The sequence below is a fragment of the Tyto alba genome, unplaced genomic scaffold, assembly GCF_018691265.1.
Source record: "Tyto alba isolate M040663 unplaced genomic scaffold, T.alba_DEE_v4.0 Super-Scaffold_23, whole genome shotgun sequence".
Lineage (NCBI taxonomy): Eukaryota > Metazoa > Chordata > Aves > Strigiformes > Tytonidae > Tyto > Tyto alba.
Window position 1 is genome coordinate 13,082,124 of NW_024881297.1, and position 15,194 is coordinate 13,097,317.

Below are 15,194 nucleotides of genomic sequence, written 5' to 3' on the forward strand. Positions count from 1 at the left end.
GCCCTGAGGAGCAGCAAGCTGGTGGTGTGAGTGTGGGAGCTTGGGTGCATCTGTATTTCAGGGTCAGCAGAGTTTGGTATAGATCACCTCACTGGGGAAGACAGATAGCCTCCTCTCTTCTCCCCTTCCAGCCACCTGAGTGCTGCCATGAGTACCTCTGTGGCTGCTGCCAGCCCTGGTGCCGCGGCAGAGCTGGCAGACCTGCTGGAACCCGACAGTCCAGTCCAGAGATGTTGATGTACACACTGTGCTTGTTGCTCCAAGCTTGTCCCCAGGCCAAGCAGTGTACCTAAGATCCATAGAAGCCTAACCTTTGGTATCAGCCTATCAAAAGACATGATTTTTTTTTCATTTGTTAGAGGAAGAGGCATTAAAGTCTAACTGCTGAAGCAACTTCAGCAGTTGGCTCTGTGGTGCAATACACACATGTTACTAATTATTTAAAATTGTACTTAGTTGCTGTGTCTAAATTCATTTAAATACAAACAGTCCACTGGATATGACAAGAGCAAATTCAATTTTTTGTTCACCGTGAATAGACGATAAATACTGTTACACATCTTGTTCATGTGCCTGAAAGGGGAAGTCGGAAAATTTAGGACCATTTGCAGAGGTCTGCAGATGACTCCCAGATTTTAAACTGACCATATCTTTGCAGGACTATGAAATGATACTAAGCCAAGTGACTTCTTGTCCCTGTGGACAATATCTTAGTGCTGTGTTAAAAGGCTGTTTTCACCCACTGCTGTGACCTGTGGCAGCACCTGGCTATCACTTGTTCCGCATGTGAAATAGAAGGTCTCAAATTTCTAGTTAAACCCTTTAAGCCAAAACCTGTGGGTATGGTATTAAATTGGAAGACAACTAGTTCTGATTTTTTTTTTAAGTATCTTTGGGTCCCCTATCACCTCAGAATTGATCAATTTTTCTTTTTCTATGGCAGAAATTCAGGCTTCCTATTCTACCTTATTTGACTTTCAGCCTTGTAAACTCCCTGTTCACCTATTAGCAACAGCCAAATAATGGCTTAGGTACATATTTGTCACTATCACTGCTAAAGAGTGCTTCAGAGATGACAGTTGTGTTTCCAAATGATGCACCTCAGTGAAATCACAAAGGAATGAGAAGGATGGCTCTTTAATCATTGCTAACCAGGTTAAAAACACCTCAACAACTCCATCTAATGCATCCTGGACAAATTTACCTCTAGAGCCAACTTCTAGGGTTTTATACATCCTCTATAAGTTTTTTGTTTGTTTGTTTTTTTAAAAAAACAAACTTCAGGCACAGAAATATTTTTCTTTCAATAAACATGTGCTTTCCTTATTTGAAGTTTTAGAGGTTTACTGTGAGTTCAAGAGCTTTTCATCCTTTTAAACTATGTCACTCTTTAAAATGGTTACAAAACTAAACAAGCAAGCTTCTGTTATGTTTATCATGGAATGGTTTGTGTGGGAAGATCATCTAATTCCACCCCCCCTGCCCTGGGCAGGGCCCCCTTCCCCCAGCCCAGGGTGCTCCCAGCCCCGTCCGACCTGGCCCTGAACCCTTCCAGGGAGGGGGCACCCACAGCTGCTCTGGGCACCCTGGGCCAGCGCCTCACCACCCTCACAACGAAGAATTTCTTTCTTATCTAATCTAAATCTACCCTCTTTCAATTTAAAGCTGTTACCCCTTGTCCCATCGCTACCCCCCGATAGAGTCCCTCCCCACCTTACCTGTAACATCCTTTAGAGCACTGGAAGGCTGCTTTAAGGTCTCCCCAGAGCCTTCTCTTCTCCAGGCTGAACACGCCCAACTCTCAGCCTGGCCTCACAGGGGAGGTGCTCCAGCCCCCTGAGCATCTTCGTGGCCTCCTCTGGACTTGCTCAAGCAAGTCCCTGCCCTTCTGATGTTGGGGGCCCCAGAGCTGGACACAGCACTGCAGGTGGGATTTCACGAGAGCAGAGTAGAGGAGGAGAATCCCCTCCCTCGACCTGCTGGCCATAGTTTTCTTGATTCAGCCCAGAACATGGTTGACTTTCTGGGCTGTGAGCACACATTGCTGGCTTATAGTCAGTCTTCCACCCACTAAAACCCCCCAGTCCTCCTCACAGGGCTGCTCTCAATCCACTCATCACCCAGCCTGTGTTTGGACTTTGGATTGCCTCAACCCATGTGCAGGATCTTGTACTTGGCCTTGTATATTTTTTTTTTTGTTTACAATACTTTTTTAATATGCTCTTGCTTTAATAAGCTGTTCCTGATAAGCAATCCCATGTTTGAGCTCTCTTTCACTATCTCAGGCTTTTCAAAGTGCATCATAACATCTTCCCTTTAAGACCATTTTTTCAAAACTTTCAAGATGCCTTCTCTACTCTTGTTCTTTGTGGTGGTGTTTTTTTTTTTTTTTTTAATTTATTTTTTTAATCACTCAGTGTATTTATTTAGGAGACTTAAACTGAATGAGTGTTATGGACTTTCTCACTGGTTTCACCACTAGGAAGAAGAGCATACTACTACCTTTTCTGTAGCGATTTGAAGAGTGATGCAAGGTACACAAAAAAGGTGTGTTGATGCTGCAGTATTTTTCTGGCAAGGGTTTGTGACTTGTGTGCTGTCTTAGTAATCAGTGCAAGTAGTCCTGAATACTGGTATATCAGACCTTTACATCACTTGTCAATCTGCCTCCTGAATTTCAGGGCAAAGGAGGGGTGGAGGAAGCAGAGACAACAATATAAATATGTAATTTTGGCATACTCAGTTTCTGTTGTTTAATAATGGACATGAATTGCAGAAAAGTGATCACATACCCCATAGCTGTCTGTGGCTGAGGAAGTCTCCTTTCCTCACTGAAGGTTTTGTTGTCTTCAGCTAGGTATGTTGCTACTTTTTCCTGAGCAAAACTTCATTTTAGTAAATCCACAGCAGTACATCTACTTTGAGACATCACTTCTAATTATTTTACAATGGCAAGTATAGGTCAGATCTAGCAATGAAGTCTGTTAGTCAACCAAAGTAATAAACTGAAAATTGACCCATAAACATGACTGACAGTTCCTCTTTGGGTTAGAAAAGAGAGCAGAGTAGCTTGAGAGGAGTTATGGAGAAATATCAGTTTGATTTATGGGCAGTAAGATTGCTGTGGACTGTATATGGACATGGATCCTAAATAAGAGCTATTATTTCTTGTTTGAAGTGAATCTTTAATGCCAATGTAAACTTTGCAGAGAAAAGTATGTAAACGATATCAATCCCAATAAGAAAGAGCTGGGAGTAGAAATGTAAAATCAACCACAGAAATTGGGATCAAAAGTCGCACTCTTGTCCTGTATTGGTTTTATGTAAAGATTTATTTTTTTTCTTTAACGAATTCAAACAGATTCAGAGAGAATAGATTGTTAATCTACACAAGCAGGCTCATTTTGTACAGTTAGCACAGACAAAACCCTGAAATCCATATGAAAAATGAAAACTACATTTTGATGTGAATTGCAGGGGTCCAACACACCTACGAAGTTAAAGGATACACTCTGAAGACATGAACTCCAATATTGGTCTATCTAGGTGTTACAAGTCTAACACTTGTTAGAACAGCTTGGAGGCCTTTTGTCAGTGTCTCCTATGGGAGTTTAAGTGGCCAACTCATCAAAACCAGAATATTTATCACTTCCAGTCAAAATATTATTTGGATTTCTCTGCTCTGAGAGGAGTCACTGGGGAAACAGATAAGCAAGTTTTTATTCCTCTCCCTGTCTTGATTTGGAGTAGTCTACTCTGAATATATTTGCCCTTCATATACAACTTTTTCTTTTTAGAAAATCCAAAACATCTCGCTTTCACTGGGACAAGACCACAGTTGGAAATACTTAAATGGTTCATGAAATAAAAAAAATATTGTTTGGGTAGTACTGAAACAGAAAAATGCCAACAAGCTTATTATGAAGGAAAACATCAACTCCAGCTGTATACAAGATTGTTCCCTTCAAAATTCTGGGAAACAAAATTAATTTGATGCTGTCAAAATACTAGGCCTATATGAGTAGTGAAATTTCATAAGGTGAATATTTGTTTAGTATTCAGTACTGAGCTGAGGTTCACATGTTCAGTCCCATTCTCAGGGTTTAAGTACAAGGGATGTTCAGAGCAGCAAAAGTGAATGAAGCAAAGTGCTACAAAGGCAGGAGTACTTATTACCTGTACTTTAGTTGCAGGCATGATATTGTTAAATTTGTATCTTGGAGATGGAAAAGAAAAACAAAAAGATCCTGGCTCTTATATGCTTTTGTATGAAGTTTTACTTATTAAAAATCCTTAAAGACTGTTCATTTTTTGTGTATGGTGATGTATTTAGGCTTGGAGCAAGTGCCACAACCAGCTGCCTGCTAGACTGGTACCTGAGTCAGTACAGCTTCTTACCTAGGAAAGTAAGATCTTTTCAGTTACTTAAGTATACATGTTCTAAGGCAATCCCACAGCCACACTCAAGATCATCAGTTAAAAAACAAATCCAAATCCTAGAACAACAGAGGACCAAGAACTTCCAGATCTTTCTTTCAAGCCTATGGTGAGTTCTGCAACAGTGAGTTCTGATTCTGCAGCTACAAACTCCCCCAGGTTTATTGTGTTGTAAAATGTCTTAACTCCATTTTAACTGGAGGGAGAATAATTTTCTCTGAAAGATAGCCTGTGGATAGCTATACTGCTCTTGGAAGCATCTGGACAGGACACTTACAGAGGAGGGAGACACAAAGGCTTGATTCAGGCTAGCTCTAACCCTTTAAGGTTAACTTCCTAATCTAGTATGATTATATATTTTGAGACAGAATTCTAGGTTTGCATTTGAAGGACACTTTTTTTTCTTAGCAGTATTTTCCTTTCCTCTGAGTCTAATATGTTCTTTCAGCTGGATAAAGTAGATTATTTTCTATAGATTTATTGTGCTCTTGTCTCTGTACCTCATCTTCCATTCCACGTAACGTAGATATTCTTCCTTACTAATAGTATAAAGTAGAACTGAGGAGTGATTAGCAATTGTATTCTCTTTAGATGACAAAAACATAGCGGAATATTCTGACTGGTTAAAAGAATGAGGATAATTAATTTTCAGAAGTTATGCCACTTCACTTAACTGAAACCATAGAAATAAGCAGCCTAGCATCTATCCAAGAAATTTGTTAAACCAGGATACATCCTAGGGAATTTAAGACAAATGAAGCTTAATGGCAAGTGCTGCTGATTTGTAGGGGCAGTAATTGCATTTAACTGGACTTTTTTTCAGCTGATTTAGTGGTTCTCAGGTCTTTATCAGACTCATTACTTACTCCTTTCCCTGCTAAAGCACTGCTCACTTTCATCCTACCTGTAGCTCATAAATGCAGTAATTTAATTGTCAATTCTCTGGTTGTTAGCTGGTTTATTCTCCACTGTTATGCAGTTAATCTATGTATAGAATGCAGATCAATCAAGGCCTTGTGTAGTCTTCTGTAACTTTTTTCCATTCTATAACTACTTTATTTAGTTTGCTTTATCCCCCATGCTGTCTTTTGAGGGGAGGGGCAGTGTGGGGTTGTTTGAATGACGCATTGAGATTTTAACAGCTTTGCATAGTCATGGTGGTATTAAGGATATGATGCATCTTCTTGCTGCTGGTCTAGGTGATTGGAAAAAAAAACAAAAAACAAAAAACAACAATATAGAGATGGATTCCTTGGTGCTTGGTCTAAGCTCTGAAGCAGATATAAAATATGTTGTTATCTCTTCAAAACTCTAAGTGAAATTATCAACTTTGGTCAAATTGGGACTTCCTTGAAGGTTTTTCAATAGAATTACAAATCATCAAAGGTGAATATTTGAATGTGAATTCTTTAAAATTTATCAGATGTAATAATAAGTTATAGTTACTGCTTTACAATAAACATGCCAAAATGTAGTATCTCTGTCTTAATTTTCACAAGCTCCTTTGTGCAGCCTGTGAAAACCAGTTGTGATATAAATTCAACAAACAATTTGGGAAGAAGTGACCTAGGATAAATACATTACTTAAGACAACAAACCACGCTAAGTCTTCCAATTGTTTTGTACTACTATAGTATATAGTTGTGAATATGTATTCTTATGTTATGAAGATGATTTTCCATGATGAGAACACTGAGCTCAAACATACCTCCAGTTTCTGAGCCTTGTGTTTTTTTACAAAGGTCTACTCAACTTAGCTTTCAAGGTCTTTTTTTTTTTTTTTTTCCAGATAGTGCCTGTCACTGAAGTTTATAATAATAAAACAGGAAGAACCAGCATTAAATTTTATGTTGGAGTGTTTTTCATTCAGGGACCTACTGAGTTTTCAGAGTCAATCTGTTCTACAGGTCTGATTCCTATATAGTTGTGGTGGAGTACTGACAGGTTTTTCTAGACATCTGCATGCTACAGTACTAAGTTCCTGGCTTGGCTGCGACCTCCACCACTGGTACTGGCAAGTGATGGCTCTCTGAGGTTCATGATAGCTCCTTGACTGATTGGACTTTCAGGGTCCTTGCTGTCCGACTTTCTTGCCTCAAAGCCCTTACAAAGAAGATTTTGGGGTATCTTCTTTGTTCCTAAATTGAAAAGAAATCGGGTGTTGGTGTATGGAAGTCTTATGGGTTACCTCCTCCCAGTTCTGCTCAAAATGGAGACATAAAATTAATAAATGCAAGTGAACATGGTGGTTATAGAGGTATAGGCAGAAGAGAGTAATATATATATTTGAACTTAAATGGAAAGACAGATATGTGAAGAAATACTCAAAAGTTGTTTCAGACAGCAGCAGCTATAGAGGAGCAGACTCTGGACCTGTTAGTCGGAGGCAAGGTGTTGAGGATGGAAGATCAGTGATAGAGAAAGTAGAAGATGGATTGAATCCTTAAAAACAAACAAACAAAAAACCAACAAAAGCAAAGAAAAAAACAACTAAATTCACAAACACTGACTTGTAGTATCAGTACATAGCTTGCAAAGCTTTGTTTAAAGAAATTAAGTTCTTTGAGTTTCAAAAACAAGGTGTCAAAACTCATGTTTGATTCTATGACTTCTAAACTCTAAGGTTTTCTTCTAGCTCAATTTAATGTTAAGAAAAGAAAGAACCCTTCTGGCTGTGGCCATGTTATGCCAACCATCAGCCAGGAGTAAAGTTTTACAGCTGACTTACAAACCCCTGAGAGATGGGTTTTCTAATGGAAATACTGACAGCCCCTTAACTTGAGCAACACTAGCAGGCGCCGTTATAATAAATGAGACTGAGACACATGATACAGGCCCACAAGGTAATTAATGGCTAGAGTAAAATAAAATATAGACGCAACATCCCACAGAGAGCATGACTCAATGGAGCAAACTTGTAATAAAGCACAAAGAATGTCTGTTTAGTAAAGAGCTGTGTGAAACTGCTTGTAAAATAAATCATGAGCTAGTGCTAGAGCTAGCTGAGCACTCTGTATGTTTCTTTTAAATTAGAGGATTAAAAAACTCCCCTCAACTCTAAAAAGCCATTTTTGGCAATGCAGAATCGCAGTGTATAATGAAATGAGAAGCAATGAAATGCAAAGTGCACCTATGCAAACAAGCTCTTAACATGCTTCTCAACAGAAATATAGCAGAGAGAAGTTAAGACTGCACCTACTGCCTAATCTTACTTTTTAATCAGTAACTTTATGACTAGCTGTTGTTTTGATTCTAACCCAAGTGTCTTCTCACTTGGAAGGCTTCATTTCAGATGACGTCATGTGTCAAAGCAGGCACCAAAAGAGTTCTTATTCCTCAATTTCCTCACTTATTTAAGATTCTAAGTTTTCTTTAAAACAAAAAAAATACCCAAACCAAACTGTTTCCTTGTTCTTTGCAATGTTTCCACTGATGTAGGCTAAGCTTCCACTTGTAGATAAGCTATTTTTGGTTTATGCACAGCTATGCCTGCTCATAGCTTATCATTGTTAATTTATCCTGTGTTGATAAGACAGAAAAGTTGTTTCAGATTCATAAGCCAAATGACTTGGACACCACAGTGAACACACTCCTAACAACTCCCAACTCTGTGAAACTTGGAAGGGAACAGACTTATGGCTGATGTTAAACTAAGGTGCAAGCATGTGCCATGTCACTGCTACTTCAGTCTTTACAGTTAGTGTTGGCAAGCCTCAATCCTATGTTCCTTGAGTTAGGAGTAAAAATACTTGACAACTGATAAGCTTCTGTGACTTCGATCACTTTCTAATTAACATGTAAGAATGTCAAAGCCAGCTATTTAAAACTGATGACTTTGAAGGTGAAATACGGCAGCACTACAACATCAAAGTTGACTACTTTAGATGCAAAGGGTGTAAAAAACACAAATAGAAATGTCTTATCCAAAAACATTTTTGTAATTTTCTGTTTCTGCTTTGTTTTGGTTTCTGCATCTTAAGGGGGAGAAATTGGAAATGCCTTTATAGGTCCTCATGCTGCAGATCTACTGGTGCTTTCCATTGTTTGTATTTGTCTCAATTGTGGAGCAGTGATCCATTTAGTTTCAAACTCTCTGTAGTAGGGAAATACTACACACATCATCTTCATGACATACTGTTGGAGCCTAAAATACTTCCCTTACATCATCTACACTTCAAAAAATACTGAAGAAGGTTATTTTCTAACTTTAAGCAATCTACTAGTTAATTTTGTCATAGTTTTAATTCCTTGTCATTCTCGGGATGCAAGATGCCTTGAACTCAGAACTGTATTATTTTCATGTTATGGTGGTGATACTTTTAATAATATTTTGCATGTGAAACGTAGCCAATCACAATAAGTAGCTTTATACAAGTGGGACAAGCTTCAGAAAAACCCCTTAGAAATCTAGAATGCCTTGCCCTGTTTGAAGCCTAAACTGCAAGAAGTAATCCAGGAAGACCCCACCTACCCCAGAAAACTGGGGGCTCCAATAAATGAACTCTTGCAAATTGCACTGGGTGATTTTTGAAGATGATATCACTTCCTTTCACCTTGTTTTGGCTCTGAGATGCAGGTGGTTGGTATAAATGTTTTCTCAGCTGCTACAGTCACATGAGGTTTATGGTGGAGGTATATTAAGTGTGTAAATCTCATCTGAAGTGCAGTATGGGCCCAGATTCTTCCTATTCTGTGTATAGGATATTGGACACTGGCTAGATTATAGACTGAAAAAATTTGCAGTACTTAGTAGGACAATACTGAAGTCCTTTAAATGTGGACCATTCTCTTAACAAAACCCCTTTCTCTTGTTCTTGAGCAAAAATAATCTACAGATCATTATTTTTAATTAAAAAAATCACCTATCTGTATAGACAGAAACCTTTTATGCCTGCCACTCGTATTGTGTAAAAGCAAATTGCTTATCTGCTATTTGGAGTTTCTATCTTAGATTTATAACACTAACTGGCTGAATCTCATTCCTTGATTTATAGAGAGGCTGCAGATGAGTGCCCATATATTGCTGACTTAGACTAGATCTGTTATCTAAATCTTGACTGTGCATACAGAGAGCCAGGAATTAAATTTGGTACACTTGACACTCTTCTGAGTATCAGTAAGAGAACTGAGATGTATAGGAACAGTGGCTTTTTATCATTATTTATGGATTTTAAAATCCATTTGTATCTTAGATTTATGTGGTGATTGGGAAACTTTGTTAATAGCGATCAGGTCCCACAGTCATCACTTTGGAAATTATAAGGCATTTGCAGTGTTTGATAATGACACAGTAGAATCAGAAGCTTAATTACTCATGCTAGGTCTTTTAATATTGGAAAAAAAAAAAGTGCTTTTCAACTTTGTTCAGCCCTATGAAAACTGGAACTGGATTTCTGATAAATTTTGCTCACAGAAAATATTTAGAAATGAAGAATCTATAAATAGGAAAGGCTAATAGCCATGGATAGTGATTGAAAAATCTGACAATAACACAATGGAAAAAATATTCCTATGCATTTTTGTCACCCCCACTGCAGTATCTGCATCTTTCAGTGAATTCCTCTGAAGGTTATCATGGTTTGACTGCAGTGTCTGAAGTGTGAGAAGTCTACTAAAATCACTTTTGTTTCTTTAAAAAGCATTTAAATTCAGGTTCAAAAAGGCCCACTGGTCAAAAAGGCCTTTTGAAGTCCTGAGTCAAAGAATCACCTATTCTACCCCAGTGGGGGGAAAAAAAAGCAGCTTTATCCTTTATTTTGAAAGGACAGTCCAATTCTCTTATAGCTGCCTTGCATCAGGGAACCATGCCTGTCTTCCTTTGCTAGGATAAAGACAGAATTGAGAGAATTGCATAGGTCATGTCCATCATCTATGTGTATTTGTGCTCTGAGAGAATGCCTGTGGAAAAGGGGAAATTCTGTGATGTTAGTGAGAAAATACACTGTGTGGTGTGTCTCTCCGTCTCTCCCTTGCTTTCTCATTCTGTGATATATTTGTTTTGTTTTGTTTTTTTTTTTTTTTTTTTTGTTTGTTTGTTTGTTTGTTTTTGTTTTTGTTTTTTTGTTTTTTTACTTAGTCCAGACCATTGGTCTAAAATTGCTGTGGTGATGCAGGTCTGCAGCCAGTCAGCTAGTTGTAGTTTTACTCACACATGTTGCTCTCTTTCAAAGTCTGCTCCTATTGCTTCTGTATGTATTCCAGCTCGAATTTGAATTTAGCTATTTAAAAAAATGTCATGAAGAATGAATATCACTGTTTTAAAGTACGAACTTGATTTGCAGCTATATGGGAGATCTTTGAAGATATACTGTATCCATGTACAGCATTAATTCAGATACGTGTCTGTTGATAAGTGTTCTACTGGGATAGCTTTATTTCTTAATCTCCTTTCCTGTTTCTAGTCAGGAAATACTTCCATAGATACGGTGCACTTGGTGTAGAGGGTTTTGTGTAAAGGCAGAGTACAGATGTCTCTCTACTTCCAAGTAGAGTAGGAAGTGTCTACTTCAACCCATGGTTGAAACTTTGCTTTACTGGGATGGCATGCAGAGCACTTAGGCTGGGTCCAAGTTTGGTTTTGTGCATTATGTTTTATCTGGCAGCATGTCCTGAGCTTGAGCTAAAGTATCCTCAGACAAAGGGTTCAAAACTCTTTAATGCTCTAGGGTCAAGTATCAGTCAGCATACTAGGGTGAGGTGGACCTTGGTCTCAAAGTGCTGCATACAATAGTAAACACACGGGTGAAGTCCCCTGCATGACAGAGGCTAGGAGCTAACAAGTAGGAAAACTCTGACTAAGCCAGATCAGGATCCCAGGTGCTGCTCACACTGCATGTGTGGCCATGGCCTAATTGCCCACAATTTGCCAACAAGTTAGTTGTCCAAATGTTTTAAGCCTTACACCCTGAAATCATTAGCCAAGTGTTAATTTATTTCACTTATTGCATACCTATGTTTCAGTGCACAGAATATGCCATTAATGGGTTGACAGTTATAGAGAAATTAGTGGCATTTAAAGTACCTTTTTACTGATGTTTAAGTGGCCATATTAAGCAAGCTCATGTTTCACCTGAATGTTAGCCATATATCTGTTTTGAGTACCTGCAGAACACAGGAGTCTCGGGGGGACCAAATATACTTCCGTATTGAAATTCTATAGAAACACTCAAAAGATTTGTGTCTAACTTACTGACAGCCAAACTCTTAAGATACACAAGTTAAAGAGTGACCCTTCTGAAATTAAAGGCAGATCCCCCATCCTCTTAAAGCTGTGTCTAAAGTTCATGATCTAATTCTTGGAGACTCTCTGTGGGAAGAGAGGAAATATCCCTGAAACTGGGGTCTTGCTGACTCAGCTGTTGGTGGTGTCCATTAGGGATGGCTGCCTTTGCATCCTTGATGGAGATCTGGGTGCTTCTTTTCATGTAGACCTTTGGGGGGAGAATTTTCAGATTAATTATTTGGCTCTTTTATCAACCAGGCGGTAACTATGTCAGGTTGGTAGGCTGTTGTGTGACATTAAATTAGTTTTTCACCTTCCATGATTTTCTTTATAATGTTCTTTAAAATAACAATAAAAACACTGATATCCACTTAAGACTTTTTTTCCTGATGCTCATCTTGAGATTTGCAATGAATTTATATGATACATGATTCATAGTGATGATTACAAGTAGGAAACTGAGAGGAGGAAGTGATACGTTTCTAATCCTGGGTACCAACATCGTTAACGGAAAGCACTCTGCAGAATAGCTAATCAGTTTTTCCAGTGTATATAGTCAATTTGTTAATAATTATCATGATGGACTGTGGATCAGTTTTAACGGTTATTAAATATCATGTGGAATAAAATATGAAAATTGCATTTCCACTTTGATATAATTCAGTATTCAATATTTAAAACAATTTTGATCTATTGGTATACAAAATTAAACACTTGAGCTCATATGTGATTGTTTTTTTCACAGAAAAAAATTGTACAAGTACAAAAATTAGAATAATTCCTAAGGAACAATTTCCTTTATGGTTACTCAATGAATAGAAAAATCTTCAAAGAAAAATAAGTATCCAAAGCACAGAGGGAAAATATGAATGTCACCAAAACTGTTGTGATCCACAGAACAGCTGTGAAGATTATTAGCAACACTATATAACACACTATAGGTAATGCTAATAATGAGAAATGCTGAAGTATTGAAATAATGGGAAATATCTCCATGTTTTTCTCACAACAGGTTACTCTTTATGAAACTGTATAGCTGCAGACCCTCTCTCCAAGATAATGTTTTTTTAAAACTCTTTTTGAAGACTTTTTAATTTCATTTGAATACACTCTAGACTCTCATATATGATACCTTTTTATTTTTCTCCTTTGTAGTCTCTCCTGGGATTTTGTTTGTGTTGTGTTCTCTCGTGTAGTAATTTCTCTCTTTAATGACCTTCCCTTTGTGCATGTGATGAGCACATGATTTGTTTCTGGTAAACACTGCCCTGCTTTCACTGTAGAGTTTTTGTATTAACTCTACTGTATCATATATTTGATGTAGGATGTTTTTTATTTAATTCTTGAGCACTCTATGTATTTTTTTTTTTTTAATACAATGTGATCATTTTATTCCTGCTGTCACATCAGTTCTTGACTGTTTCTTATACCTGTTTCAGTGCCTGTTCATTTTCACATTTAATTAGCAAGAATGGAGTGGATATCTACAGTACTTAAATTAATAATTTTTACTATTATCATTGAAGGGCAATCTTTATCATAGTTTCTAAATACTGTGTATAGTGGTAGAATCGTGTTTGTCTTCAGATGTAAGCTGATGACAAAAGTGGTTTATTGTTGAAAACCTTAATGGGAAGAAAACTTTCAGGTCTCTATCGATATCTCGTACCATACTAGACTAATTATTTTGTACTTTAGTAAAGTACTGTAGAGTTCATATTAGGAGCTGACAGGTTTCTAATTCTTCAGGGTTTCCTTGTCATCTCTGTATACATAAAACACTTAACAAACCTGCATACAAAAAAGAGCCAGTACAGATTTTTCTTCTCTTGAGTATATGTTATGAGGAGGCTTTAAAGCAGTTTGTATACAAGAAGACTATTTTTTCATTCATTTTCTCTAGATCTTTAACTTCTGTTTCTCTTTCATTTGCTGTGTTGACCTCAATTTATACAGTGTGTTCAAATTTTTCATGTTTGTTCGCATTGTTTTTTCTTTTTTTTTTTTTTTTTTTTTTTTCCCCCCTGCTATTAGTGAGAGTCAGATTTGTAGCCCATGACAACATCCTTTTAAAACAAATGGATGGATCAGAGTGCTCAATGGTCTGGCCAAAGTTGATCCACAGAGCAAATCAGTCTGCCACTCGGTCTTTTCTGATGGCTTTATGCTGTGATTAAAGATAATAAGTGACAACTACATGTATGGGATGAAAGTTACAAGTTACTGAGTAAAGTGGTTTGCAAAGTTTTTTTTGAAAAGTAGTATAGATTTTGCTGTTATAAAATGTACAGTTCCCTGATAGAAAGGACAGTTCTAATCCATTTTGCCATCTTCTCAAATAGAACAGGTCATTCTTTCACTCTTTAATCTTGATGTCTCTCACTCATATCTCTTACCTCTTTCAATTTCTGTGCTCCTGTTAGTAGTATCTCCATTTAATTTCTTTAGTAACTGAAAATTTATTCTAGAAAGTTTTCTTCAGTTAATTTACTTCTAGTGTCAGTGGTATACACAAACTCCATTGCTGTCCTGTCTGTGCTGAGAGCTGGGGGGGATTCTAGTGTTGATGTGGAACCTCATGATGTTTGCTGACACTATCTGATTGCTTGGGTCACCCAGGGTAAAACACCTAGTACATTAGATTAAAACAAAAGAAATTCTGCAGCTCAGACATGGAAGTTGTTTTTAAATGGGCAGTTCATATTTGTTACTCGTAGATATGAGGCATTGTTTAATTACACTGTAATGCTGGACTGATTTTGAGAGCATCAAGTCTGAGAGGAGGGAAACTATCTACACTGGCACTAAGAGTGCAGCATTTCTGAGCTCTCATCTGTGATCCATTCTGCAAGTTAACACTAACAGTGGGATGCTTTAATGGGTTCCCATGGCATTGTGAACATCTTTTTGAACAAGCTGACTTACCAAGAGGACTAGATCTGCAACTTTCTGCACCTCCTATGGCCAAAAGCCGAGGGATATTTCCTACTGGATAATATCTGCCGAGAGATCTTGTATTATTCATAGCAAGTTCAAGCAGAAACATTGTCTATACCAACTCAGGTATTTCTGAGTGTCTTCTGCTAAACCTTTCAGTGTAGAAATACATGGGGATGGTAAGACAGCAGGGAGAAGGAAATTCTGGGTGACTTTTCAGTATAGAGAGTATAGATGAACACTGTTTGCTATCATAAATAGGCAGTTTAGTGAGCTTTCTCATTCCCCTTTATAAGACTTTGTATTTCTTTATTATGGTATGTATGGCATGACATGGAAATGTGAGCCCTTCTACAGCCAACAGTTGTGTTGAACTCAAACAAGAGAAGCTGTTCTGATAGACAAGGGATGAAGAGCAGTGTTCTATGAGTTCTGCTGGAGTATGATTAGTTTGAGTGCCTGTAGCCATAATTGGGCAGGGAGGGAGGGGCTGAAAATCTCTTGGTCTTGGCTTTAGCCAAAAAAATTGTAGCTTCTACAAATGACACCCTCTTTTGGGGATCCCACTGTCCACGGTTTTCCCAAGGATATTGTAAGC